This window comes from Felis catus, chromosome X (genome assembly GCF_018350175.1).
Source record: "Felis catus isolate Fca126 chromosome X, F.catus_Fca126_mat1.0, whole genome shotgun sequence".
In the NCBI taxonomy this organism is placed as follows: domain Eukaryota; kingdom Metazoa; phylum Chordata; class Mammalia; order Carnivora; family Felidae; genus Felis; species Felis catus.
This window is the reverse complement of record NC_058386.1, coordinates 38,349,439-38,375,711: the sequence shown is the minus strand read 5'-3', so window position 1 is coordinate 38,375,711 and position 26,273 is coordinate 38,349,439. Positions and strand designations below refer to the sequence as shown.

The following is a 26,273-nucleotide window of genomic DNA, read 5'->3' as shown; positions in this document are numbered from 1 at the left end:
AGGCAAGTTCTTTACAGATTTTGGATACTAGTCCTTTATCCGAGATGTCATTTGCAAATATCTTCTTCCAAACCATCAGTTGCCTTTTAATTTTGTTGATTGTTTCCTTTGCTGTGCAGAAGCTTTTTATCTTGATGAGGTCCCAATAGTTCATTTTTGCTTTTATTTCTCTTGCCTTCAGAGATGTGACGAGTAAGGAGTTGCTGTGGCTGAGGCCAAAGTGGTTGTTGCTGTTTTCTCCTGTAGGGTTTTGATGGTTTCCTGTCTCACATTTAGGCCTTTCATCCTTTTTGAATTTATTTTTGTATATGGTGTAAGAAAGTGGTCCAATTTCGTTTTTCTGCATGTCGCTGTCCAGTTCTCCCAGCACCATTTGCTCAAGAGACTGTCTTTTTTCCATTGGATACTCTTTCCTGCTTTCTCAAAGATGAGTTGGCCATACATTTGTGGGTCCAGTTCTGGGTTCTCTATTCTATTTCTTTGGTCTTCGTGTCTGTTTTTGTGCCAGTACCATACTGTCTTGATGATTACAGTTTTGTAGTACAGGCTAAGGTCCGGGACTGTGATGCATTTGTATGGTTCCATACAAATTTTAGGATTGTTTGTTCTAGCTCTGAGAAGAATGTACCCCGAATGTTAATGGCAGTGCTATCAACAGTAGCCAAATTATGGAAAGAGCCCAAATGTCCATCAACTGATGAATGGATAAAGAAATTGTGGTTTATATACACAATGGAATACTACTTGGCAATGAGAAAGAATGAAATCTTGCCATTTGCAACAACGTGGATGGAACTGGAGTGTGTTATGCTAAGTGAATAAGTCAGTCAGAGAAAGACAGGTATCCTATGTTTTCACTCCTAAGTGGAATTTGAGAAACTTAACAGAAGACCATGGGGGAAGGGAAGGGGAAAAAATAGTTTCAAACAGAGAGGGAGGCAAACCATAAGAGACAAATACGGAGAACAAAGTCAGGGATGGGGGAGGTGGGGTGGGGAAATGGGTGATGGGCATTGAGGAGGGCACTTGTTGGGATGAGCACTGGGTATTGTATATAAGCGATGAATCATGGGAATCTACTCCTGAAGCCAAAAGCACACAGTATGCACTGTATGTTAACTAACTTGACCATAAATTATATATATATATAAAAAAAAAGAAAGTGGAGAGGAGGTCTGAGGTGCTTTACAACATGAAAGACTTTTATAGGCAGAAGGGAGCAGGAAGAAGGAAGTTGCACTAGGCAGAAAAGGTGATTGGTCTGTTGCAAGGTTACTTTCCTTTAGGGGATATGGCAGGGATCTGTCCGGCAGATTCCTTCACTAGTGTTCATTAGGTAGTTCCTGACTGACTAAAGCTCTCCATTTCTGGGAGAGCTGAAAATGGCATTTAAGTTTGGTGATGGGGGGCTTGGCATATGTCACTCCATCTTGGGTCCATGGTCTTGTTTTAACAAAATGAAAGAAGATCATTCTGATTATCTATGTGGAAGAGACAGTTACCCTCCTCCCCATATCTGTTTTCCCTTTCTTCCTTTGAAATAGAACCCGTAACTAAGCACGGAAAAAAAAAAGAGAATAGAACCCGTAGTTTTTGCTGCTCAGAATAAAGACTATAATTTCGAAGCCTTTGTTGCAGCTATGTGTGACTAAGTTCTGTTACGTAGATGTAATTGGAAATGTCATGTGAAACTCCCAGGAAGTTTGCTTAAAGGGAGGGATTGTTCCCTCTTTTTCTTCCTTCCTGCTACCTGGAATGTAGACATGAAGGCTAGAAATCACGTTACCTTCTGGGACCATGACCTAGAAGGAGGCCAGCTGAGTAATAAGAGGGAAAAGTATATACGCATTTTCTAAAACCTCTTCTACATGAGTGGTATACTTATTTTTGTTTAAATCATTATTATTTGGGGTTTTCAGTCATAAGCAGCTAACCTTCATCCTTCTGACATAGTTCTTGAAGTGAACGTGGAACAGAAAATATGTGTCTCCTGTTGCCCTGCTGAAGGAAGATAACCTTGTTTCTGTTCTGTTCTACCTTAGCCCAGGGGCTGAGGTTTTCCTTTCACGCCTCCCATCTCCACCTTTTGGTCAAGGGTGGAATGGAAAAGGGGACCCACCAGATATCCAGTATTGTTGAAAGCTCAGTTGTCCACCAACTATGAGTTGATAGGGATAGGGGAAAGGGGATCCCTTTTTCCTCTGCGCTCTGGTTATTGTGACAGAAAATCCATTCCGCCCACTCTTCTGTCTTTCCTCTTCCATTTCAGATTCTACCGTGCATCTTTTCCCACTTTGCCTAGGCTCTGTCTCATCTAATCTCTGAGAGAGGAAAAGCTGGCATACACATTTCCAAGAATCTTTGACACATAAGTTAGAAGTTTCTTTGAATGTTTTTTACGTACCTTAACTTCACCTGCCATGTAGACTGGAACAACGGAATTGGTCTTCCGTGCACCAGGGGGTGTAAAGAGGGGGGCAGGAAAAAAAAACCCCAGAGTACAACCAGAGTAATACTTTGAGATATAGCCGCATTGTGGGAAGGAGCCACACCGATCGTGGGGATACCAGGAATGGTTATCACTGAGGTGTGATGTGTTGGACTGAATTAAAGTCTCAGAGGAGTCTCCCAGGTACAAGAAGAAATATAAAGGTATGTGGATGAGCTTCTTAATACGTGACAGGTGGGGTGCCTGGATGGCTCAGTCGGTTGAGCGTCTGACTTGAGCTCAGGTCATGATCTCACAGTCTGTGGGTTCGAGCCCCGCGTCGGGCTCTGTGCTGACAGCTTGGAGCCTGTTTCAAATTCTGTGTCTCCTTCTGTCTGTCTGCCCCTCCCTTGCTCATGCCCTGTCTCTCTCTGCCTCAAAAATAAATAAAAAAACATTAAAAAAAATAATACGTGACAGGTGACTTAAGTTCAGAGTGAAGCACTGGATGGTTGGCCGGTGTGGGGGGAGCTACATCATCCCCGCTGCTTAGTGGTTGAAACAGAAGTTTCTGTACTCAGACCTTGAGAGCCCCTGGCTGCTTTAAAGGTTCTTATGTGCAGTGACAGGGGACCAGGGAAAGCTAAGGCTTTCCAAGCACATCAGCATCAGTTCTTTGCCAGACTTCTGGTCAGCAATGATATTGAATCAAGAAGCCCTTTGGATAATTTTTTTAATGCTGGCTCTGGCTGTCTGCATCAATAGCCCCTACAGGGGCCGCATCTGACATTTATAAATGTGTTTACTCTTTCTTTCGCCTAAGTCCAGGTTGTTCTTTAAATCATCCCTGTAACTTTCAATATTTCAAGACAGAATTTGAACAGGAATGATTACAAAACAAAACAAAACAAACCCTCCCCCCCAAACAACAACAACAACAACAACAACAACAACAACAAGAAAACCCCCAACAACACCCTAGAGGTACTCTCTTTTGAGCGAATTAACAATTAAGCCCAAATCTGCCTCATTTAAGAAATGCCCCTCCAGGCCTTCCCACTGACTGGGACCAGGAAGGGTGAAGTAAAAGGTAAGGTAAACAAACAATTATCTACACAATTTGATCAATATGGAACTGGGAAGCCAAGCCAACAAGACCTTCCTTAAAAGCATCATCTTAAGAGGGACTTGAATTATGAACCAGATAACTGCCTTCAATTTCCTCAAATTGTTTTTGTATAAACACTTGAAAAGGCCCTAGGGCAAATGCTGTCTATTCTCCACTTTTCCCTCCTCCACACTGCTTTTTCCACTTTTCTTTGCCCTGCTCTGACCCCCCCCTATGGAAGGCAGGGCCTGAACACCCCTGCCTTTTAGCTTCTGGTTGGGTTGGGCCATGGGGATGGAGGTTAGCTAGAGACTGAAGGGCAGGAGAGAAAGGTCAGAGTGCTTATTGCATCATCATCAGGATCTCTCCCTGCCCCCCACTTAGATGAGGTCCCGGCCATGGTTACCTCCCTCCCTCTGTCCTGCCATTTTCCCACAGCTCCAGCTCTCAGCTGGGATCCCTCCCCAAGCTCCGTCAGGTCAAGCTATGGCCTCCCACCCTGCCAGTCCCCTGGGTGCTTCGGCATCTCTTGTTGCTTCCCGTACTTAACCCAGCCCATACCTTTGTAAAAACTCCTTTTTTGTTTTTTTTAAGTTTATGTACTTATTTTGAGAGAGAGAGCCAGCGCAAGTGGGGGAGTGGTGGGGGGGGGGGTAGAGAGAATACCCCGATATGGGGCTCGAACTCACGAACCTCGGGGCCATGACTGAAGACACCCAGGCATTCCTGTAAATACTCCCTTCTTAAAAAGCTTGTTCAAAAATCCCAAATGAGTTTGTCATGCGTCTCTTATCAGGACGCTGATTAATGGCCAACTGCATCCAAAAGACCTACTGATAAGAAAGACTTTGGAGCTATGGTGACTTTTATTTTTAGTTTTTATTCTTACTTTTTTTAAGATTTTATTATTTTTTTTTATTTTTATTTTTTTTTTAATTTTTTTTCAACGTTTATTTATTTTTGGGACAGAGAGAGACAGAGCATGAACGGGGGAGGGGCAGAGAGAGAGGGAGACACAGAATCGGAAACAGGCTCCAGGCTCTGAGCCATCAGCCCAGAGCCTGACTCGTGGCTCGAACTCCCGGACCGCGAGATCGTGACCTGGCTGAAGTCGGACGCTTAACCGACTGCGCCACCCAGGCGCCCCTAAGATTTTATTTTTAAGTAATCTCTACACCCAACGTGGGGGCCCAAACTTAACTGCGAGATCAAAAGTCTCATGCTGTATGAACTAAGCCAGCCATGCGCCCCTGTATGTTCTATTTTTAAGCGAGTCCCTTAAAAGTATTGTGAAAACGAGGTGGGAATCACAGTGTATATGCACAGTAAATATACCATTCTAAGTCTGCTGCACTGGAAAAGAATGTTTGAAAAGAGGTGACCCGACCTCTGTTATCAGTCACAACGATCCTTTGCATAGGGGTGAAGGTTCTTCAGAACAGTTTGGATTGGGAGGTGTGAGCCTGAGTCAGCCTCGTTATTTTCAATTACTTCATGTTCCGGATAAAAAATTTGGAGTTCACAGCTATTGCTGTAAGTGCAGAATACCTGTGTTTGCGAAAATCCTTCCAGTTTATATCTATGATATCTTAAGATTAAAGTTTTCCCTGGAGGGAATTAAAACCTGAAATCATGATTATTGCCAAAAAATTTTTTTCTTTAAGTAAGTTTTATGCCCAACGTGGGGATTGAACTCATGATGCCGAGCTCAGGAGTCCCATACTCCTGAGATCTGGCTGGCTCAGTCTCCAATTCTTGATCTCCCCGTCGTGAGTTTGAGCTCCGAGCAGGATCAGAGATTACTTAAGAGAAGGAAAAAAGAGTTTGCCAACTAAGCCAAGGAGGTGTCCCTGAAATAACATTTTTTTTGTAAAAGATGAAACTGACCTGGGGGCATCGGATACAAGGCTTGCAGAGAGAGTTACAGATAAAAAAGACATTAAGAGGTACCGCAAGTAGCAGAGGTGAGGTGTCAGGCATTGTATCGGTCTCTTGAGGCTTCTCCACGATTTGAGGAAGGGAAGGGTCTGGAAAGACTGGCTCTTGTCTCTGAGCATGGAGTTTGGTATGTGATGGGGACTTTCGCAGGACATAATAACAGACCAATGTGTGTATGTCTGGTGTGTGTGTGTGTGGGGGGGGATTGTACAATAAGACCTCACATTTTTAGGCTAAGGGTTCATTTATTTTGAAAATTTTTGAATACTTATTTTTTAGAGAGAGAGATACAGCGTTAGTGGAGGAGGGGCAGAGAGAGAGGGAGACGCAGAATCCGAAGCAGGCTCCAGGCTCTGAGCTGTCAGCACAGAGCCCCACGCAGGGCTCGAACCCATGTACCCTGAGATCAGGACCTGAGCCGAGGTTGGAAACTCAACTTATAGAGCCACCCAGGCCCCCCTAGACTAGGGGTTCTTAACTTGAGGTCAACTCCTAGAACTCAGGAGGATCTGTGATCTTGAAAAGGGGGAAAAAAACCCCCTTACATTTGCATTTTTTACTAACCTCTAGCTAGGATTAACATTTCTTTCCATTTGCATGTAGATAACAAACCACAGTAGTATTAGCAGTACCTTGTGACTTTGTCACTAGTAAGAAATGCAGGCGGGCATTGTTACATCAGGTTCATTGTTACAATGAACCTGCACGAATAGCCTTATGTTTTATTAATTTTCACCATCTATTCATTTCCCCCAAGTTTACTGTGCCTGGAAGCCTAAAACCCTTTTCTTTCATCCTTTCACGTCTCTACAAATGCATTGCTCTTTTGTTAAGATGCTGTATAAGCCCAAGTTCTAACAGCTTCTTTGAGTTACTTGTCATTGAGTTCTCCCAGGTGTATGCATTTGCAATTTAAAAAAAAATTATTTTTTATTAAAATTTTTTTAAGTGTCTATTTTTGAGAGAGAGAGCGAGAGCAGGGGAGGGGCAGAGAGAGAGAGGGAGAAGAAAATCCTAAGTACGCTTCAGGCTCCGAGCTGTCAGTGCTGAGCCCTATGCGGGGCTTGAACCCCTTGAACCATGAGATCATGACTTGAGCCAAAGTCAGACGCTTAACTGACTGAGCCACCCAGGCGCTGCCCCTCATGTCAGAACTTTTAGATGGGAGCCTATTCTTTCTGTTTATGTGAAGGTCACTTATGTTTTTTTTTATTAATTTTTTAATGTTTTTTAATTTATTTTGAGAGAGAGATCTAGAGACAGACCAAATGGGGAAGGGGCACAGAGACAGAGAGAATCCCAAGCAGGCTCCAAACTGTCAGCCCAGAGCCCGACTCGGTGCTCGACCCACAAACCGTGAGGTCATGACCTGAGCTGAAATCAGGAGTGCAAAGCTTAACCAGAAGGAACCACCCCTGTGCCCTATGTGAAGGTCATTTCAAACAAGACCCAAAGCGCATTTTCATCATGTCCTCTCAAAGCCATTTGCCAAGAGGATCCACAGAACAGAAGAGTGACACAGCAGTTCCAGAGACGCCTCAGAGGGAAGATATATTGAGGAAGATTAATCCTTCACGTTGAGGAGGGAGGCAGATGTGTTCTTAACTAGCTTAAGATATTGCTTCTGTGGCTGGCACATTCAATCAGGGACAGCAGACCCCAGGCCTCTGGCATTTCTTTGCTATCTCTCTTTGGCTTCCTCTCTTTCCTTCTTTTTCTCCCTCTCCCCTTGGCTTATACCAAAGTGAAACGTAAAATCTTTCAATTGGGCGTAAGTTTTAAACACTAATGGAGGCAGAGGGCCTGGGTGGCTGAGTCCCTTAAGTGCCAGACTCGGTTTCTGCTCAAGTCATGGTTCATGGGTTCCAGCCCCGCATTGGGCTCCGCGCTGACAGTGCAAGGCCCGCTTGGGATTCTCTCTCTCCCCGCCTCTCTGTGTGCCCCTCCCCTGCTGGCGCTTTCTGTCTCTCTTACAATAAATAAATAAATAAGAAAAGATACACTCATGGATGCATGGGGAAATTGTCGGTGTGCACAGTTTTATAAAAGAGATTCCGCAGGATGTTATGGGTCCTCACGTGTACTCCCTAGTCACCTTTATTTGCCTAGGTAGTAGGCTGAAATTTGTCAGGTGACTGCCTGCTGTGTATTCTAGGAGCCTTTTAATTGTTTTATCCCTGTCTCTTGGATGGATGAACTTGAGATTATATTTGAACCAGGATTATATTTGCTCAGTATTCCCCTTGGCTTTCCCCAGATCTTTGATTCTTGCGTTGTTGAAATTTCAGTAAGAATTGCTCTATCTCTTGCAGGGGTCTTACATAGCTGATGACCTAGTGAACAGAAAGTCGCTTAGTGACTGTTCCTTCCACAGGATTTTTCCAGTTCTACTGCTAGTTCCTTATGTAGCTTCCCGTGCAGTTCTTGAAAAATCAGGATGTGTGAATCCCTTTCTAGATCTCCCTTATAAGAAACTCAGTTGTGACACCTTATTTTTTCTTAAGTTTTTATTTACATTCTAGTTAGTTACCATACAGTGTTTTGTTAGTTTCAGGTGTACAATATAGTGATTCAACACTTCCATGCATCACCTGGTGCTCATCACAGGTGCACTCTTCAATTCTCATCACTTATTTAAAAATTTTTTTAATGTTTATTTATTTTTGAGAGACAGAGAGAGACAGAGCATGTGCGGGGGAGGGGCAGAGAGAGAGGGAGACACAGAATCCGAAGCAGGCTCCAGGCTCAGAGCTGTCAGCACAGAGCCTGACGCGGGGCTCGAACCCACAAGCCGGGAGATCGTGACCTGAGCTGAAGTTGGACGCCCAACCGACTGAGCCACCCAGGCGCCCCAATCCTCATCACTTATTTAACCCATACACCCACCCAGCTCTTTTTTTTTTTAAGTTTTATTTATTTATTTTGAGAGAGGGAGAGCTTGTGTGAGTGGGTGAGGGGCAGAGAGAGGAAGAGAGAGAGAGAACCCCAAGCAGGTTCCACACCTTCAGTGCAGAGCCCCATGCGGGGCTCCAACCCATGAACCACAGGATCATGACCTGAACCAAAACCAAGAGTCGGATGCCTAACTGACTGAGCCACCCAGGAGCCCCTAAGATTTTACTTTTAAATAATCTCTGTACCCAATGTGGGGCTTAAATTTACAGCCCCGAGATCAAGAGTCGCATGCTCTACCGAGTGAGCCAGCCAGGAGTCCCAACCTATTATTTTTTTTTATAACCCTCTTCTATTGAATATTATTCCATCTATCTTATTTTTTATTTATTAAGTTTTTAAAAATGTTTGTTCATTTATTTTTGAGAGAGAGAGTGCAAGCAGGGAACGAGCAGAGAAACAGAGGGAGACAGAATCTAAAGCAGTCTCCAAGCTCCGAGCTGTCAGTGCAGAGCCTGACATGGGACTCGAACCCATGAACTGTGAGATCATGACCTGAGTTGAGGTCGGACACTAAACCAGCTGAGCCACCCAGGGGCCCCTTATTGACTTTTAAGGGCTTTATTGAGGTGTAATTGACCTACAACAAACTACACATATCTAAAAGTACAATTTGATGTGTTTTAGCACCTGTATGCACACTGAAACCATCACCATGGTTAAGAAAATGAACATTTCCATCAGCCCCAAACATTTCCTTGAGCAGCTTCATCATCCCCCCCACACCTAATTCCCAGGCAGCCACTGATCTGCTCTGTGTCACTCTAGATTAGTTTGCATTTTCCAGTATGTTGCATACGCTGATTGAAACAGGATATGTTCTTTGTTTTAATCTTGCTTCTTTCACTCAGCATATTATTTTGAAATTCACGCATGTTGTGGTCTGTATCACAGCTCATCCTCTTTTATTGCTGATGTTGGGTATTCATGGATATTGGGCAATTGTAGATCTACTACGATTTGTTTATATTCACCTCTTGAACATTGGGTTGATTCCGGTTTTGTTTATTACAAATAGAGCTGCTATGAACATTCTCATGCAGGTCTTTGTATGGATTTGGGCTTTTATTTCTCTCGGATAATGCTTGCAGGTGGAATGCGTGGATGATACAGTTGTTCTATGTTTCACTCTTAAAGAAACTGCCAAACTGTTTTCCAAACGGTTGTGCTATTTTATATCCCTACGAGCAATGTACAAGGGTTCCCGTACCTCCATATTTTTGGTGTACCCTGTTGAATATTAAGAGTGTCACCTTGGCAAAATGGATTTGGTATAATTGGCATAATAAAGAGAAAGCTTTTATTTTGTATAGGAGTCCATTTACATGTATGTTGGAGAGAAGTAATAATATTGTTCTAACAAGTGTTACTATTCTGTTCTCTGGGTTTTTTTTGGGGGGGGGGGAAAGAGAAAGAAGAAATCTTAAGCAGGCTCCATGCTCAGCGAGGAGCCAGATGCAGGGTTTGATCCTAGTACCCTGGGATCATGACCTGAGCTGAAATCAAGAGTCAGAGGCCCAACCAACTGAGCCACCTAGGTGTCCAACGTTCCATGTTCTTAAAATCCAAATTCCTATTACCCTCTCTTTGAAAATCATATCCAGGGGTGCCTGGCTGGCTCATTTGGTAAAGCATGTGACTCTTGATCTTGGGGTGTTGAGTTGAGCCCCACGTTGGGCGTGGAGTTTACTTAAGAAAAATAAATTAAAAAAAAAAGGAAAATTCTATCCCACTGAAAAGAAATACGACAATAAAATTCTAGTATGGAAAATAAAACCATCAGGGCACCTGGCTGGCTCAGTCAGTAGAACATACTCTTGATCTTGAGGTCGTGGGTTTGAGACCCATGTTGGGGGTGGAGATTACTTTAAAAAAAAAAAAAAGGAAAATGAAACCACTGACTTCATATTTAAATAGCTAAAGTATATTAACACACGTTAGGAATAATTATTGCAAACTTGTATGACAAGAGGACAGATGATAAATTTATCACCACATTTTTTGGATTTGAAATGTAAAAATAAACATTCAGAGTGTTTGATGGACACATTTCTTGGTGATATACAAGTGATTTTCCAAGTACTGCTGCAGTAAAGGAACAGACTTTTCTATTTGTCAAACTCATCTAGGGCAGTGAGGCTAAAGTTTAGTCACAGACCAGGTTATTTCATGAGCATTTCTTCCCTCAAGGAAATGCAGAGCAATACAGTAGACACATTTCTGTGTCTCTAGTACCTCACTGTGAGTTTCACTTTGGAACATTTGTGCAAAACATAAAGCTAGCACCTTCACATCTGATAATACACATCTGCTCAAGTAACATGGGGTCTAACTGGTTAAGGATGAAATGTAGCTAACAGCAAACTTTCCCTTCGAGGTGTCCTTGGGTCCTGGGGCTTTACTGCTGATGGCTTTCTGGGTCGAGTAACCTTGAGGCAAAATCCCTTTGGTAGATCAGTAAGTAAAGTCTTTTTACTGCACTTGCGAGAGCAAATAGAGTGAGGGCAATGATCCCGGGCTTTGGACTGTTTAAAAGCCCTAAAAGTCTTGGAAGCCATTCCACAGTGGGACAGTGTCTTAGCCTGCTACTGTCCCACGTTCCAACCCATTTCAACGAACCCTTCTGTCCAGTTCCTAGAGAACAGTGATGTGAATGAATCCTGTCCAACGTGATACGGAGTATCTCGAAATTAAAAAAAAAAATACTACAAAAACTGATACAAAGTCTTTTTGGTATCTTAAATTGTGAGAAAAAGTATTTTAAATGCAGGATATAATTGTTTAAAAGTGATATTAGGGGTCACCGGGTGGCTCAGTCGGTTAAGCATCTGACTCTTGGTTTTGGCTCAGGTCATGATCTCGAGGTCATGGGATTGAGCCCCGAATTGAGCCCTGCGTCCAGCTTTGCACCGGGCATAGAACCTGTTTGGGATTCTCTCTCCCTCTTTCTCTCTGCCCCTTCCCTGCTCGCTCATGTGTGTGAGCTCTTTCTCCCTCTCTCTCTTTGTCTCAAAATAAATAAATAAAATTAAAAAAAAAGTAATATTAGGTGGAAGAAAACTTTTCTACTCAACAGCAGAAATACAGGATGTGTTCATCTTTCTTCTTAGAGGAGCATTTTTCATATTTTATGAATTCTTTGTAATCACTTTGCGATTACGTAACAGCCCATCAAATGCATACATTGACTTACTTTACATGTTTGACATTTGTTTTCTTGCCACTCGAGTTATGCTGTAATGAAAAAATGCGTAGACCAAAGCTTTTCCAGTATTTGGAATTGTTTCTTTAGGAGAGATTCCAAGAAACAGAATTACTTTAACATACAGAATATTAATGTCTTAGTTTTAGTATCAAATGTCACCATATCCCCCCTGCCCTTCTGGCAAAGGCTGTGCCAATTTGCACCATGCCAATGGTGAGAATGTGTTTCATCAAAACCTCACCAGCGTTGGGCATTTTATAATTTTTTCATGTATGCTAATTTAATAGAGAAAACATTGTTTTAATTGCATTTTATATTACTAGAGATGATTTGTTCTTTTAAAATTTTAATGTTTTATTTATTTTTGAGAGAGATAGAGTATGAGTGGGGGAGGGGCAGAGAGCGAGGGAGACACAGAATCTGAAGCAGGCTCCAGGCTCTGAGCTGTCAGCACAGAGCCCGACACAGGGCTCGAACCCATGAACTGTGAGATCATGACCTGAGCCGAAGTCAGATGCTCAACTGACTGAGCCACCCAGGCACCCCATGGTTTGTTCTTAATACTTTCTTTTGAGTTATCTACTCATGCTATGAAACATTTATATCTTTTGCACTATCCATGCTTTTATTTATTGATGTATATGAGCTTCTTAGACATTAAAAATATCAATCCTTGGTCTAGCCATGAAAAACCTACCACAAATGAAAACTCAGCACTTCTGCCTGGGAATCTAGTTCTAAAATAACCCTAGGTTGAAACATCCCTACAACTAAAACTAAGTTGAAGCTAAATCATTTTTTATTCCTTTTTAAAATTTTTTTACTTTACTTTATTTTTTTTTTTAGTTTATGTATTTTGAGAGAGAGCGAGAGAGAGACTGTGGATATGTGTGTGGATGGGGGAGGGGCAGAGAGAGAGAGAGAGAGAGAGGGAGAGAGAATCCCAAGCAGGCTCCCCACGGAGCCTGATGTGGAGCTTGAACCCATGAACCATGAGATTATGATCTGAGCTGAAACCAAGAATCAGACGCTGGAAACCACAATTTAAAAAATAATTTAGCTTCTGGGGTGCCTGGTTGGCTACGTCAGTTCAGTGTTGGACTCTTGGTTTTGGCTCAGGTCATGATCTCATGGTTCGTGAGTTTGGGCCCCAAGTTGGGCTCTGTGCTGTGGGCTCTGCAATGGCAGCACGGAGCCTGCTTGGGATTCTTTCTGTCGCCCTCTCTCTCTCTCTGCCCCTGCCCGTTATCTTTCTCTCTCTCTCTCTTTCTCAAAAATGAGTAAGTAAACTTAAAAAAAAATTTCAGTTTCCTATCGACCTCTTCAAAGTTCCTCACTTTACCACTCTTTTTTTTTTTTTTACAATTTTTTTTTAATGTTTATTTTTGAGACAGAGAGAGAGCATGAGCGGGGGAGGGTCAGAGAGAGAGGGAGACACAGAATCCAAGGTAGGCTCCAGGCTCCCAGCTGTCAGCCCAGAGCCCGACGTGGGTCTCGAACTCACGGACCATGAGATCATGATCTGAGCCGAAGTCGGACGCTTAACCGACCGAGCCACCCAGGCGCCCCTTTCACTTTTCCACTCTTAAAACAATATTCTAAGGAAGATACTTTCTGCTGCATTCATATTTTCGCTATTTGCACTCATGGCCTTTCTGTTTGCCAAACTTCGAGTATCTTTTACATTTTATAAGGGGTTGAGATCAGAATCCCTATGCCCAGAAAGTAGACCCTGAGCCAGAACTTAGTGTATAGAAAATGTATTCAGGATCATTCTCAGGATCAACACCTGGGGAAGTGAAAGGAGCAGGGCCTGGTGGAGGTGAATGGTGCTACAGACAGAGCAAAGGTGTCAGCTGATATCCCAGGGAGCTCTGAAGCTGGGATGGCCCTTCAGAGTTGCTATTGACCTTGAGATAGGGGGACCAGACTCTCCACTCTAACCTTGACCAGTCAATGGATGAGGTGTACTTAGAAAGGGAGCATGATCTTAAGGCAGTTGATTCTTCTTTGCTTTTGCCAACTGCTGGACAGGCTTCAGCTGAGAGATAGAAGCCAGCAGCATTCCTGGCGGTTGGGATAATGAAGTTCTCAGTCCTCAAGGTGGAATCTGGGATGATGGATTGCGACAGGGTTGAAAACGCTGGCGAGACTCACAGTTCTTTGTGGCCAGTGACTTCTCTGCCATATCTGGTCTTCCACAGGCCTGGGAGGGGGAGTGTGGCTTTGTTAAACCTAATTTGGTCCCAGGTCTTTGCCTTCTGGGTCTTACCCAGTGGTTTACCTTCGAACTTTGGGTGGAGTTCAGGTGCTTCCTGGGACGTAGAGTCACCGTTTCTAAGGCTCACGTAGCGGATCTGTGAATTACACATAACTCCTCTTCTTGCCCCAAGAAGATGCCCGCACCAAGCCCTGCAGATCTAATGGGATCGTGGGAAAACTGGCCTTCCCAGGACCTCGATGTGCCAAAGTGGGCCTCACGTCTTCCTGATTTTAACATCCTACATCCTCGCTCAATCTGGACCTGATAGTCCTTGATCAGATCAGAAATCAGTCAGTTTTGATCTTGGATGTTGAAGGAATTGCTACCCAGGCATTGGCTTAAATATTTCTAACAGATTTGAGGGGAAATTTCTAGGCCCCCACAGAAGGCAGGCATTTTGCAGGGTCCTTTCTGTTTGTATTTATTATTATCTACAACCAGAGAACAGAGAGATGTACCAGAGGCCCCTAGATATAAAAGGTTATAGAGGTTCTTCTGAAAGCCTAGCTGTATCTATGGTAAGACTCATTGAATACTTGTTGAAGAATCATATTCATTGCTTAAAAGAATGCCAAGGGCCCACTCAGACGAGTTAAGGAGGGGTCATGGGAGATGTTAAGGCAGGTGCTGGAGGTGGCCACCTACAGAGCATCTTAATAGACCTTTCTCGGGGCACTTGGCTGGCTAATCCGGAAGAGTGTGCGACTCTTGATCTCGGGGTTGTGAGTTTGAGCCACACGTTAGGTGTAGAGATGACTTAAATAAATAAAAGTTAAAGACCTTTCTCCCCGAGATGGTTCAAGCCTCTTTTCTTCCAGCTTGCCACGTACTCACAAAAAGAATAGTAATAAGCCTACTGCACTGCTCCTTGAGTCAGAGGAACTTGATTAAACTTTGTCCATGTGCAACTGTAAAGAAATCAGGCAACTGCCCTGAACCTCAGTGTTCTCTTCTGCAAAATGGGAGCAGTATCTGAGCCTGGTTCTTGTGATCGTTCCAATGGCATTAATGTATTAATACCTTACTTCTGGAGTATCACTGAAGCAAAAGGTATTCTGCTTGAGTGAGTTTTTCAGATAACCCATCTATCTAGTAGGTGGCATAATGTTAACTATTTTGAGTGGCAATCTTTAAAATGTTTTTTTTTTATGTTTGTTTATTCTTGAGACAGAGACAGAGCATGAACAGGGGAGGGGCAGAGAGACAGGGAGGCATAGAATCTGAAACAGGCTCCAAGCTCTGAGCTGTCAGCACAGAGCCCGACGCGGGGCTAGAACCCACATACTGTGAGATTGTGACCTGAGCCGAAGTCGGATGCTTAACCGACTGAGCCACCCAGGCACCCCTTGAGTGGCAATCTTTTAGAAACTACATTATACATTATATACATTATACATTATAAATCTTTTAGAAACTGCATTATACATAATACATTGAAGTTTTTATTTCAGGTTTATTTACTTATTTTGAGAGAGAGAGGGGGAGAGTAAGAGAGAGCACATGAGCAGGAGAGGGGCAGAGAGAGAGGGGGACAGAAGATCCAAAGCGGGCTGGTTGTGTGCTGGCAGCAGAGAGCCCGATGAGGGGCTCGATCTCATGAACTGTGAGATCATGACCTGAGCCGAAGTTGGACGCCCAACCAACTGAGCCAGCCAGGCACCCCAAATACAGTGGAGTTTTTGAAAGTCGTTCACAAGAAACATAATCTTCTTGATAACTTTGGTCACCATTATGAATATCAGCCATAGTATTTTGATATCATGAACTCCATTTAAACTGCTTTTTCTCAATTTTAACTTTCTGTTGAAGTACACTATACATCCAGAAAATTGCGCAAGCCAAACACAGCTGGGTAGTTAGCACACAGATAAAGAAACAGAGCATTACCAGCATTCCAGAAGCTTGACTCCTGCTCCCTTCTAGTTACTACGTGCACCCCTCCAAGAGAAACCATCATCCGGACTTCTAGTAGCATAGGTTAGTTTTGCCTGAAGTGTTATCTCATTGCAAATACTTTTATTTAACAAGAGTAAATTATCATCTCTTCTTATGATCTCACAATTTTTATGTAATTTAGTACACTTTGATTCTGCTTTGTTAGTTGTTTTTCATCAATTCATCTATTCGAGCTACATTTTTTAAAGTTTTATTTTTTAATTTATTTTTTATTTTTTTATTAAAAAATTTTTTTTTACATTTATTTATTTTTGAGAGACAGAGAGAGACAGAGCACAAGTGGGGGAGGGGCAGAGATAGAAGGAGACACAGAATCTGAAGCAAGCTCCAGGCTCACAGCTGTCAGCACAGAGCCCGATGCGGGGCTCGAACTCATGAACGGTGAGATCATGACATGAGCTGAAGTCGGGCGCTTAACCGACTGAGCCACCCAGGCAAGGCACCCCTGTTCTTTTTTTGTTTTTTTAAGTTTCTTTATTTTGAGAGAGACAGGGATAGTATGAGTGTTTTCTTAGTGCCCCTTACCCATTTAGCCCATCCCCCCTCCCACACCCCCTCCAGTAACCCTCTGTCTGTTCTCCATATTTATGAGTCTCTTATGCTTTGCCCCCTGTTTTTATAGTATTTTTGCTTCCCTTCCTTTATGTTCATCTGTCCTGTGTCTTAAAGTCCTCATATGAGTGAAGTCATATGATATTTGTCTTTCTCTGACTAATTTCGCTTAGCATAATGCCCTTCAGTTCCATCCACGTAGCTGCAAATGGCAACATTTCATTCTTTTTGATTGCCGGGTAATACACACACACACACACATACATACACACACACACACACACACACACACACACACACCACGTCTTTTTTATCCATTCATCTGTTGATGGACATTTGGGCTCTTTCCATACTTTGGCTATTGTTGATAGTGCTGCTATAAGCATGGGGGTGCATGTGTCCCTTCGAAACAGCACACCTGTATCCCCTGGATAAATGCCTAGTAGTGCCACTGCTGGGTCGTAGAGTAGTTCTATTTTTAGTTTTTTGAGGAAGCTCCATACTGTTTTCCAGAGTGGCTGCACCAGCTTGCATTGCCACAAACAATGCAAAAGAGATCCTCTTTCTCCGCATCCTCGCCAACATCTGTTGTTGCCTGAGTTGTTAATGTTAGCCATTCTGACAGGTGTCAGGTGGTATTTCACTGTGGTTTTGATTTGTATTTCCCTGATGATGAGTGATGTTGAGCATTTTTTTCATGTGTCGGTTGGCCATCTGGATGTCTTTGGAGAAGTGTCTATTCATGTCTTTTGCCCATTTCTTCACTGGATTATTTGTTTTTTGGGTGTTGAGTTTGTTTGATAAGTTCTTTATAGATTTTGGATACTAAACCTTTATCTGATATGTCATTTGCAAATATCTTCTCCCATTCTGTCGGTTGCCTTTTAGTTTTGCTGATTGTTTCCTTTGCTGTGCAGATGTGATTATTTTGATGAGGTCCCAGTAGTCCATTTTTGCTTTTGTTCCCTTGCCTCCAGAGACGTGTTAAGTAAGAAGTTGCTGCAGCCAAGATCAAAGAGGTTTTTGCCTGCTTTCTCCTCGAGGATTTTGATGGCTTCCTGTCTTACATGGAGGTCTTTCATCCATTTTGAGTTTATTTTTGTGTCTGGTGTAAGAAAGTGGTCCAGGTTCACTCTTCTGCATGTCACTGTCCAGTTTTCCCAGCACCACTTGTTGAAGAGACTGTCTTTATTCTATTGGATATTCTTTCCTGCTTTGTCAAAGATTAGTTGGCCATACGTTTGTGAGTCCATTTCTGGGTTCTCTGTTCTGATCCATTGATCTGACTGTCTGTTCTTGTGCCAGTACCATACTGTCCTGATGGTTAGCCTTGTAGTATAGCTTGAAGTCTGGGTTTGTGATGCCTCCCGTTTTTTTGTTTTTGTTTTTTCAAGATTGCTTTGGCTATTCGGGGTCTTTTCTGGTTCCGTACAAATTTTAGGATTATTTGTTCTAGCTCTGTGAAGAATGCTGGTGTTATTTTGGGGCACCTGGGTGGCTCAGTTGGTTGAGGTCCGACTTTGGCTTGGGTCATGATCTTGCGGTTTGTGAGTTCGAGCCCCGCGTCGGGCTCTGTGCTGACAGCTCAGAGCCTGGAGCCTACTTCAGATTCTGTGTCTCCTTCTCTCTCTGCCCCTCCCCCACTTGTGCTCTGTCTCTCTCTGTCAAATATAAATAAATGTAAAATTTTTTTTTTAAAAGAATGCTGGTGTTATTTTGATAGGGATTGCATTGAATATGTAGATTGCTTTGTAAAATGTATCGACATTTTGACAATATTTGTTCTTCCTATCCAGAAACATGGAATCTTTTTCCATTTTTTTTTGTGCCTTCTTCAATTTCTTTCATAAGCTTTCTATAGTTTTCAGTGTATAGATTTTTCACCTCTTTGGTTAGATTTATTCCTAGGTATTTTATGGGTTTTGGTGCAACTGTAAATGGGATCGATTCCTTGATTTCTCTTTCTGTCGCTTCATTGTTGGTGTATAGGAATGCAACCGATTTCTGTGCGTTGATTTTATATCCTGCGACTTTGCTGAATTCATGCATCAGTTCTAGCAGTTTTTTGGTGGAATCTTTTGGGTTTTCCATATGGAGTATCAGGTCATCTACGAAGAGTGAAAGCTTGACCTCCTCCTGGTCGATTTGGATGCCTTTTATTTCTTTGTGTTTGACTGCAGAGGCTAAGACTTCCAATACTATGTTGAATAACAGTGGTGAGAGTGGACATCCCTGTCTTGTTCCTGACTTTAGGGGGAAAGCTGTCAGTTTTTCCCCATTGAGGATGATATTGGCGTTGGGTCATTCATCTGTGGCTTTTATGATCTCGCGGTATACTCCTTCGATCCCTACTTTCTTGAGGGTTTTTATCAAGAAAGGATGCTGTATTTTGTCAAATGCTTTCCCTGCACATATCGAGAGGATCATATGGTTCTTGCCCTTTCTTTTATTGATGTGATGAATCACGTTAATTGTTTTGTGGATATTGAACCAGCCCTGCATCCCAGGTATAAATCCCACTGGTCGTGGTGAATAATTTTTTTAATGTATTATTGGATCTGGTTGGCTAATATCTTGTTGAGGATTTTTGCATCCATGTTCATCAGGGAAATTGGTCTATAGTTCTCCTTTTTAGTGGGGTCTCTGGTTTTGGAATTTAGCTACATTTTTGAAAAAAAGTTTATTCATTTCGAGAGAGAAGGAGACAGCATGAGTGCGGGAGGGATAGAGAGAGGGAGAGAGAGAATCCCAAGCAGGCTCCTTGCTGCCAGCATGGGGTCTAACACGGGGCTCGATCCCAGGAATGGTGAGATCATGACCTGAGCAGAAAACAAGAGTCAGATGCTTAAGTGACTGAGCCACCCAGGCACTCCAAGCTACATTTTGTGATACCTGTTATATGCCTGACACTGTTCTAACAACTGAGGACAAGACACAACCAGTCCTTGACCTTGTGGAATTCACATGGGAAGACAGACAAAAGTAAACATAGAAAAGTACTAAAGATTGTCTTAAGTGTTATGATGGGAATCATTAAAGTTCTAAGATAGGGAGTAGAGTGAGACACTTCTTTTTACATTTTTAAAATTTTTGTTTAATTCTTTGTTTACTTTTGAGAGAGAGAGAGAGAGAGAGAGAGAGCGTGAGCGAGCTCGAGCTCGAGTGGGGCAGGGGCACAGAGAGAAGAGGACAGAGGATCCAAAGCGGGCTCTGTGCTGTCAGCAGAGAGCCTGCCTGACGTGGGGCTCAAACTCAGGAGTCATGCGATCGTGACCTGAGCCGAAGTTGGATGCTTAACTGACCAAGCCACTCACGTGTCCCTCAACATTTTTAATTTTAATTTTTTAAAGATTTATTCGAGTCATCTCTACACCCCGTGTCGAGCTCAAACTCACGACCCTGAGATCAAGAGTTGCATGCTCCTCTGACTGAGCCAGCCAGGTGGCCCTAGAGAGTAAAGTGAGACGCTTTTGGCGGAATTGCCCTGAGACGCATTTTTCAAGAGGGACATTGAGGTTAAGCAAGCGCCAGCCATGCAAAAAGTCAGGGGAAGCATGTAACAAAAGTAGAGGAACAGGAGGCTCAAAGGCCTTGCGTTGATTCTAGAGCTTAGCATATTCTAGGAACTTATTATCAGGCCCACGTGGAGGAGGTATTTTGAACAAGGGAAACGTGGGAAGGATGAATTTGGAAAGATGAGCAGAACATTCATGTAGCGTCTTCTAGGGCATATGGTGAGGATGTTGGATCCTATTTTCTGAGCACTCGGAAGCAGTTGGAAGATTTCATGGAGGGACATACAACGATGTGATGTTTGTTCTAGCCTCTGTGGGGGGAGTGGATGGAAAGAGACAAGCATGGACGTGAGGAGGAGGGAAGTTACCAGGAGGGGTGTTAAAGCCTACACAACAGGAATGGAGTCGCTCATTGCTAAGCCCCTTGTCGCCAAACTGAGACTTAGAGTTTTGGCTGTCCCCAGATTGGAATCTTAAACCAATCAGGAATCACGTGCTGAACGTGAGTTAGGTAATCTGTTTGATAATCCCTACCGTCCCCTGTAAGGAAAGTAATCTTGCAAGAACCAACCCAACTTTTGCCTAATGAAACTTCCTTGTTCCTGCTCCCTTCTGCCTAGAAAATCTCTTGCCTGTGCAGCCCTTTCTGTTATCTAGACTGGATGGTGCCCGATTCGTGAACAGCTGAATAAAGCCACGGAATCCTTTAAAATTTACCCAGTTGATTTTTTTTTATTCTTTAACAGCAACTATTGCTGCAGTCCTTGTGGAAAGGGCTAGCGGCTTGGACCAAGGTTGAGGCAGTGGAGTTGGAAACAGCAGGCGCGTTCCAGACCTGTTTTGTAATCAGAATTGACAGGGCTTCTCAGTCAGTTGGGTGTGGTGTACGCGTGCGCGTACATGCGCTTACGCGCGTGTACGTGCGTTTACATGCTGTACGTGCGCTTGCGTGCCTGTGTGTGCGTGGCCGTGCGTGGCCGTGCGCCTACCTGCTGACGTGCGAACGTGCACCCAGAGGGGAGGGACGTGGCAGAGGAGAGGTGAGGGAAAGGTAGGAGTTGGGGTTGACTCCTGGATGACTCCTAGGAGCAACTAGAAGAATCGTGGAATGGTGGCGCCGCCATTTACTGGGGGGTGGGGAGGAGGGGAAGTTGGTTTTTTTCCCCCTTGGTCATAAAAATAAAGCAATATGTTTTCCAGTGAAGTGGCCTCAGAAAACCTACTCTAGTACTAGGTGAATGTTCGGTAAATAAATGAATAGCCTTTAAGATCGACTGTTAACTTTAACTTTACGTATGTATAAGTAATCTCTGTAGCCAAGTGTGGGGCTCGAACTCCTGACGCCAAGGTCAAGAGTCGCATGGTCTACCGACTGAGCCTGCCAGGCGCCCCCCCCCCTCCCCATGAACTGTTAACTTTAATCACTGTCCCCTTTCATTACTTGCCCACACCTTCAGATTTCTTGTCTTTAATCTTATGAGGCCTGGAAACCCAGGTAACAAATCCTGTCAGCTCCGTGCAATTCAATCTTTATCAGCATTCCTCTGGGTTTTTTTTCCCCCCATTCCCTCCAGTTCTGGTAGAACCGGTGATCTGGATCCTATCCTTTAGTATTGTGAAACAACAAAAGTCAACCGAGTACATTTGAAGATCTAATTGGCTTTATTAAGCGATTCAGGACGCTGGTAGCAGGGCGGGGCAAAGAAGTTACTAGCAAAAGAAAAGAAAGGATCCCTTCAGGCCTGGATGGCTGCCTTTAGGGGGTGGGGATGAGGAAGGAAACAGCCAGGATTTTAACCTACAGATTACACTCAGGGAATTTCAGATCCGACTGTTAGAAGGTGACACTCCTGGGAGAGATTGAAGCTGAAAGAGTCTTGATTTGCTGTCGTGGGGGGCAAAGGATTCCATGTTTCCCCCAAATGTCTCCATTTGGGGCTGTTTTTTATTTTTATTTTTATGTTCGTTCTAAGATTTTTTTTTTGTTTGTTTGTTTTTAGCAATCTTTACACCCAACATGGGACTCGAACTCACAACCCTGAGATCAAGAGTCACAGGTGGCCCTGGCTGAGTGAGTCAGGCACTTCAGGCTTGTGTCAATCTAAAAGGTATTCGTATCATCTCTGGCTATTTTTACTCTCTCCCTCTTCATTGCTGCATTCTCCCTTGCCCCCATTATTTTTAGCCCCTCCTTTTCTCTGCTCTCATCCCATCAAAATGTAAATACGCTCGAGTTTCTCCCATTAAAAAGTGATGAGAGAAAACCAGGCTTTAAAGGCCTGAGCTAGGAGGAAAGCCATCTTAGGTTTCCTTCTAGGTCGGCATGATTGTATGTAAACTTGGTTTAAACAGAGCCTGATGCGCACCTGCTTTGTGAGCACCTGCTTTGTGAATGCGTTGCCTAAAGGAAAACCACCTTGTCCTTGAGACAACATCAGTGCTCCTACCCCCTGCATTCCTTGATGTGAAACCCCTTGACTCCTGCCTATATGCTAATCTATAATCTGCACTTTTTTTTACAAGATGTAAAAACAAGTACATAAGTTCGTAAAAACGGTTCATTCTCCAGAGTACCTTCTGGAGTGAACAGTGTGTTTCCTGGGCAGCTGTCCTAATTTAGGGTGGAATAAAATTCTCTTTGTTTCTTTTAATGTTTATTTATTTATATTTGAGGGAGGGGAGGGGCAGAGAGAAAGAAAGAAGGAGATAGAGAATCCTAAGCAGAATTTCCTATCTGTTAGTGAGAGTCGGGGCATGAGCCCATGAACCAGGAGATCGTGACCTGAGCCGAAATGAAGAGCCAGACGCTCAACCCACTGAGCCCCCCAGGCGCCTCTCTCTTTGTTACTGTTAGAGATTCTAAAAGGTTTGTTCATTTTGCCTCTACAAAAGCAAAAGCAAAAAAAAGTCTCTTTTTGTCCCCTCCTGCTTCCCCTATTGCTTATTCCATTCTTTCTCATTTCCTGGTTCTCTCATCCTCTAGCTCTCACAACACCTTTGCACAACCAAACTTCTAGAATGAGTTGCTTATACATGATGTTTTTCCTAGTTCTGCTCCCAGTCTTTAGAGATCTGTATTCTGGCTCTACCACTAGGCTCAGTCTGGTTTTGCCAAGCTTTTTTTGTTTTTGTTTTTTTTTTTTTTTTTTTTTTTTTTTTTTCAACGTTTATTTATTTTTGGGACAGAGAGAGACAGAGCATGAACGGGGGAGGGGCAGAGAGAGAGGGAAACACAGAATTGGAAACAGGCTCCAGGCTCTGAGCCATCAGCCCAGAGCCTGACGCGGGGCTCGAACTCACGGACCGTGAGATCGTGACCTGGCTGAAGTCGGACGCTTAACCGACTGCGCCACCCAGGCGCCCCTTGTTTTTGTTTTTAATGTTTGTTTATTTTTGAGAGAGAGAGAGAGAGAGAGAGAGAGAGAGAGAGAGAGAGAATCCAAAGCAGGCTCCAGGCTCCGAGATGTCAGCACAGAGCCCAACATGGGGCTCAAACCCACGAACCGTGAGATCATGAGCTGAGCCAAAGTCAGGGGCTTAACTGACTGAGCCACCCAGGCACCCCTGGTTTTGCCAACTTTTGTCAATCAGCTGCTTATCACTGAGCTAATGAACATTTGTTAGTTGTCATTTTCATTGGCTTGCTTGTTTTTTTTTATGTTTTATTTATTTTTGAAAGAGCAGGGAAGGGGCAGAGAGAGAGGGGACAGAGGATCGGAAGTGGGCTCTGTGCTGACAGCAGAGAGCCCGATGTGGGGCTCGAACTCACGAACTGCAAGATCGTGGCCTGAGCCTAAGTCGGCCGCTTAACAGACTGAGCCACCCAGGGGCCCCGTTGTCTTTGCTTTCATCAGCACTCATTGTCTCCTCTCTCCTGGAAGCGCTCTTTCCTTTTGTTTCTGGAGCCATCACACGTTTCGATTTCTACCTACTTTTCCGGAGGCTCTCTCTCTGACTCCTTCCCTTCTGCCTTTTCTGGATGGTTTTTTTTTTTTTTTTTTTTTTTAATTTTTTTTTTTTAACGTTTATTTATTTTTGAGACAGAGAGAGACAGAGCATGAATGGGGGAGGGGCAGAGAGAGAGGGAGACACAGAATCAGAAACAGGCTCCAGGCTCTGAGCCATCAGCCCAGAGCCCGATGCGGGGCTCGAACTCACGGACCGTGAGATCGTGACCTGAGCTGAAGTCAGACGCTTAACCGACTGCGCCACCCAGGTGCCCCTGGATGGTTTTTTTTTTTTTGTCTTTCGTGACGTTGACTTAGGGACCCTCTCTTTTCACTCTATGTCCTCTGAGTGGGTGATCTCATCTTCTTGTCTGGCTTCCTTTACCAGACACAGGGTGAAAACTCCCAAGTCAGATCTTGCATGTGAGCCCCAGACAGGATTCATCTGCCTGCCACTAAAATGTCATCACTTGTATGTGGGCACTAGAAGTTCACTCAACAGGTCTAGAATAAACTTCCTCATTTCCCCCAACATAATTGCTACCTCTCCTCTCCTTTATTATCTTAATGATCTGCACGATCATCTACCTGGCTGAAAAAATCACTTCCTCCAAGAAGCCTTCTGTGATTGTCTTCCCTAGTTTAGGTCTCACTGCCATGTATTCCTTTAATTCTCTTCCAATAATGGCATGCACACGATTTTATTACAGCCATTTATTTAATTATCTATATCCTTCTATACAATGTAAGGTTCGTGAGTGCATGAACTTGTCAATCTAAAGTTGTCGGGAGGCAATAGCTTAGGAAGAACGTTCATTTGGGATCAGAGAATGGCAATTCGGGGTACACAGATTTGGGTAGCAACCCATATAGTGTCCCATTGAGGGAGCAAAAGTCAGGGTTTTTAAAGTGTAAAAGGAATGCCTGTATATGTTAAGATTTTTCTTAATGTTTATTTTATTTTTGAGAAAGATAGAGCAGGGAAGAGGCAGAGAGAGAGGGACACAGAGAACCTTAAGTGGGCTTTGTACTGACAGCAGAAAGCCCGATGCAGGGCTCGAACTCACGAAGTTCGAGCTGAAGTAGGACGCTTAACCGACTTAGCCACCCAGGTGCTCTTTGCTCCTTGATGTTTTGACACGCCACCAGTCGTCTATTGATTCTGGTTTTCTTAAGATTGTGAAGATTATTTTGAAAATATTATTAGAGCCTGAACATCTTAACATGGTTTTTTAGTTACACTCAGCATTTTTCTACCTCAACGATTTGAAGGTTTATAGATGAGCTAAGGCAATAAATAGTCCCAGGGTAGCAAGTTGTCTCAAAAGTGTAATTTAATGCCTTCTTTTCAAAAGCAGCTGTTTGGTGTTGTGAGTATGCAGTTCCAAATCCGAGATTATTTAACCCAGATGAAAGTAAGAGCATCTGGCCAGTGAGGTTGAGGGATTCCAGGCTTTTCTGAAGAACCGGACAGCCAGATGTTCCCCTTGGGTCCGAGGCCAGGCCATGTGCTCACCAATCCCATTTCATTTTCCAGTATCTGGATGCATGGGAAGGGGACAGTCCCCGAATTCTGTTGCATTTAGGTTTCAGTTACATGGCTGGATTCCGGATAATGAGTTGCATGCGAAACTGAGCGGAAGACACATTTTCTGAATGGTACAGCTTCAGAATGGTGGAGCTCCTTTGCCTTGGGTGACTTCAGTGTGCAGCACAATCTTCCACTGAGTGTTACTGATCACCTGATTTAAGTAAGGAATAATCTTTTGTTGGGTTAGGCTGCTGAGATTTGAGGGTTTTCTGATGAATCTACCCATCATTGATAGGAACCTGTGACCGAACTGAAAATTTATTTATTTTTAAGTGTATTTATTTTGAGAGAGAGAGAGTGAGGGGGGCGGTGGAGAGAATCCCAAGCAGGCTCCACACTGTCAGCGCAGAGCCCGACGGGCAGCTGGAACTCACGAACCCGGAATTCACGACCTGAGCCGAAACCCAAGAATTGGATGCTTAACTGACCGAGCCACCCAGGCGCCCTCTGAACCGAAAATTTGGAACTGAGGTTAGAATTATACTCTGGTTCCTAGGCAAACATTTCAGAAAAAGCTACTTTACTCCACAACGTGGGAGAGTTTGTAAGTAAACCGGCATTTTGCTGGGGTCCTTCCTTTTTTTAAGAGAGATCATTTACTTACTTATAGATATAACCAGAGGGTTTCGTTTTATTTTTTTCGTATGTTCTCTCCAAAACTTTTTTTTTTTTAGAGGCTTAGTGTTTCCTGTGGCATCTGGCTTAACTGTGGGAAGACTTCCAGGGCCAGAAATCACCAGTGTTTTCTCTTTTGGAGATATAAGTCTGTCTTCTGGGTACCCCATCCCTAAAGGGATAAAGTGTTTTTAGAAAAGAGG

At 43.5% G+C, this 26,273-nt stretch overlaps 1 long non-coding RNA gene across 1 annotated transcript in view; it reads left to right on the top strand.

Annotated features, from left to right (window-relative positions):
• The window catches only part of LOC109496499, a 143,971-nt gene that overhangs the window by 6,201 nt on the left and 111,497 nt on the right, over positions 1–26,273 (top strand). Inside the window, exon 2 of the long non-coding RNA XR_002152539.2 lies at positions 21,918–22,025. This is a non-coding gene — a long non-coding RNA (uncharacterized LOC109496499). The remainder of the gene's footprint in view (positions 1–21,917; positions 22,026–26,273) is intronic.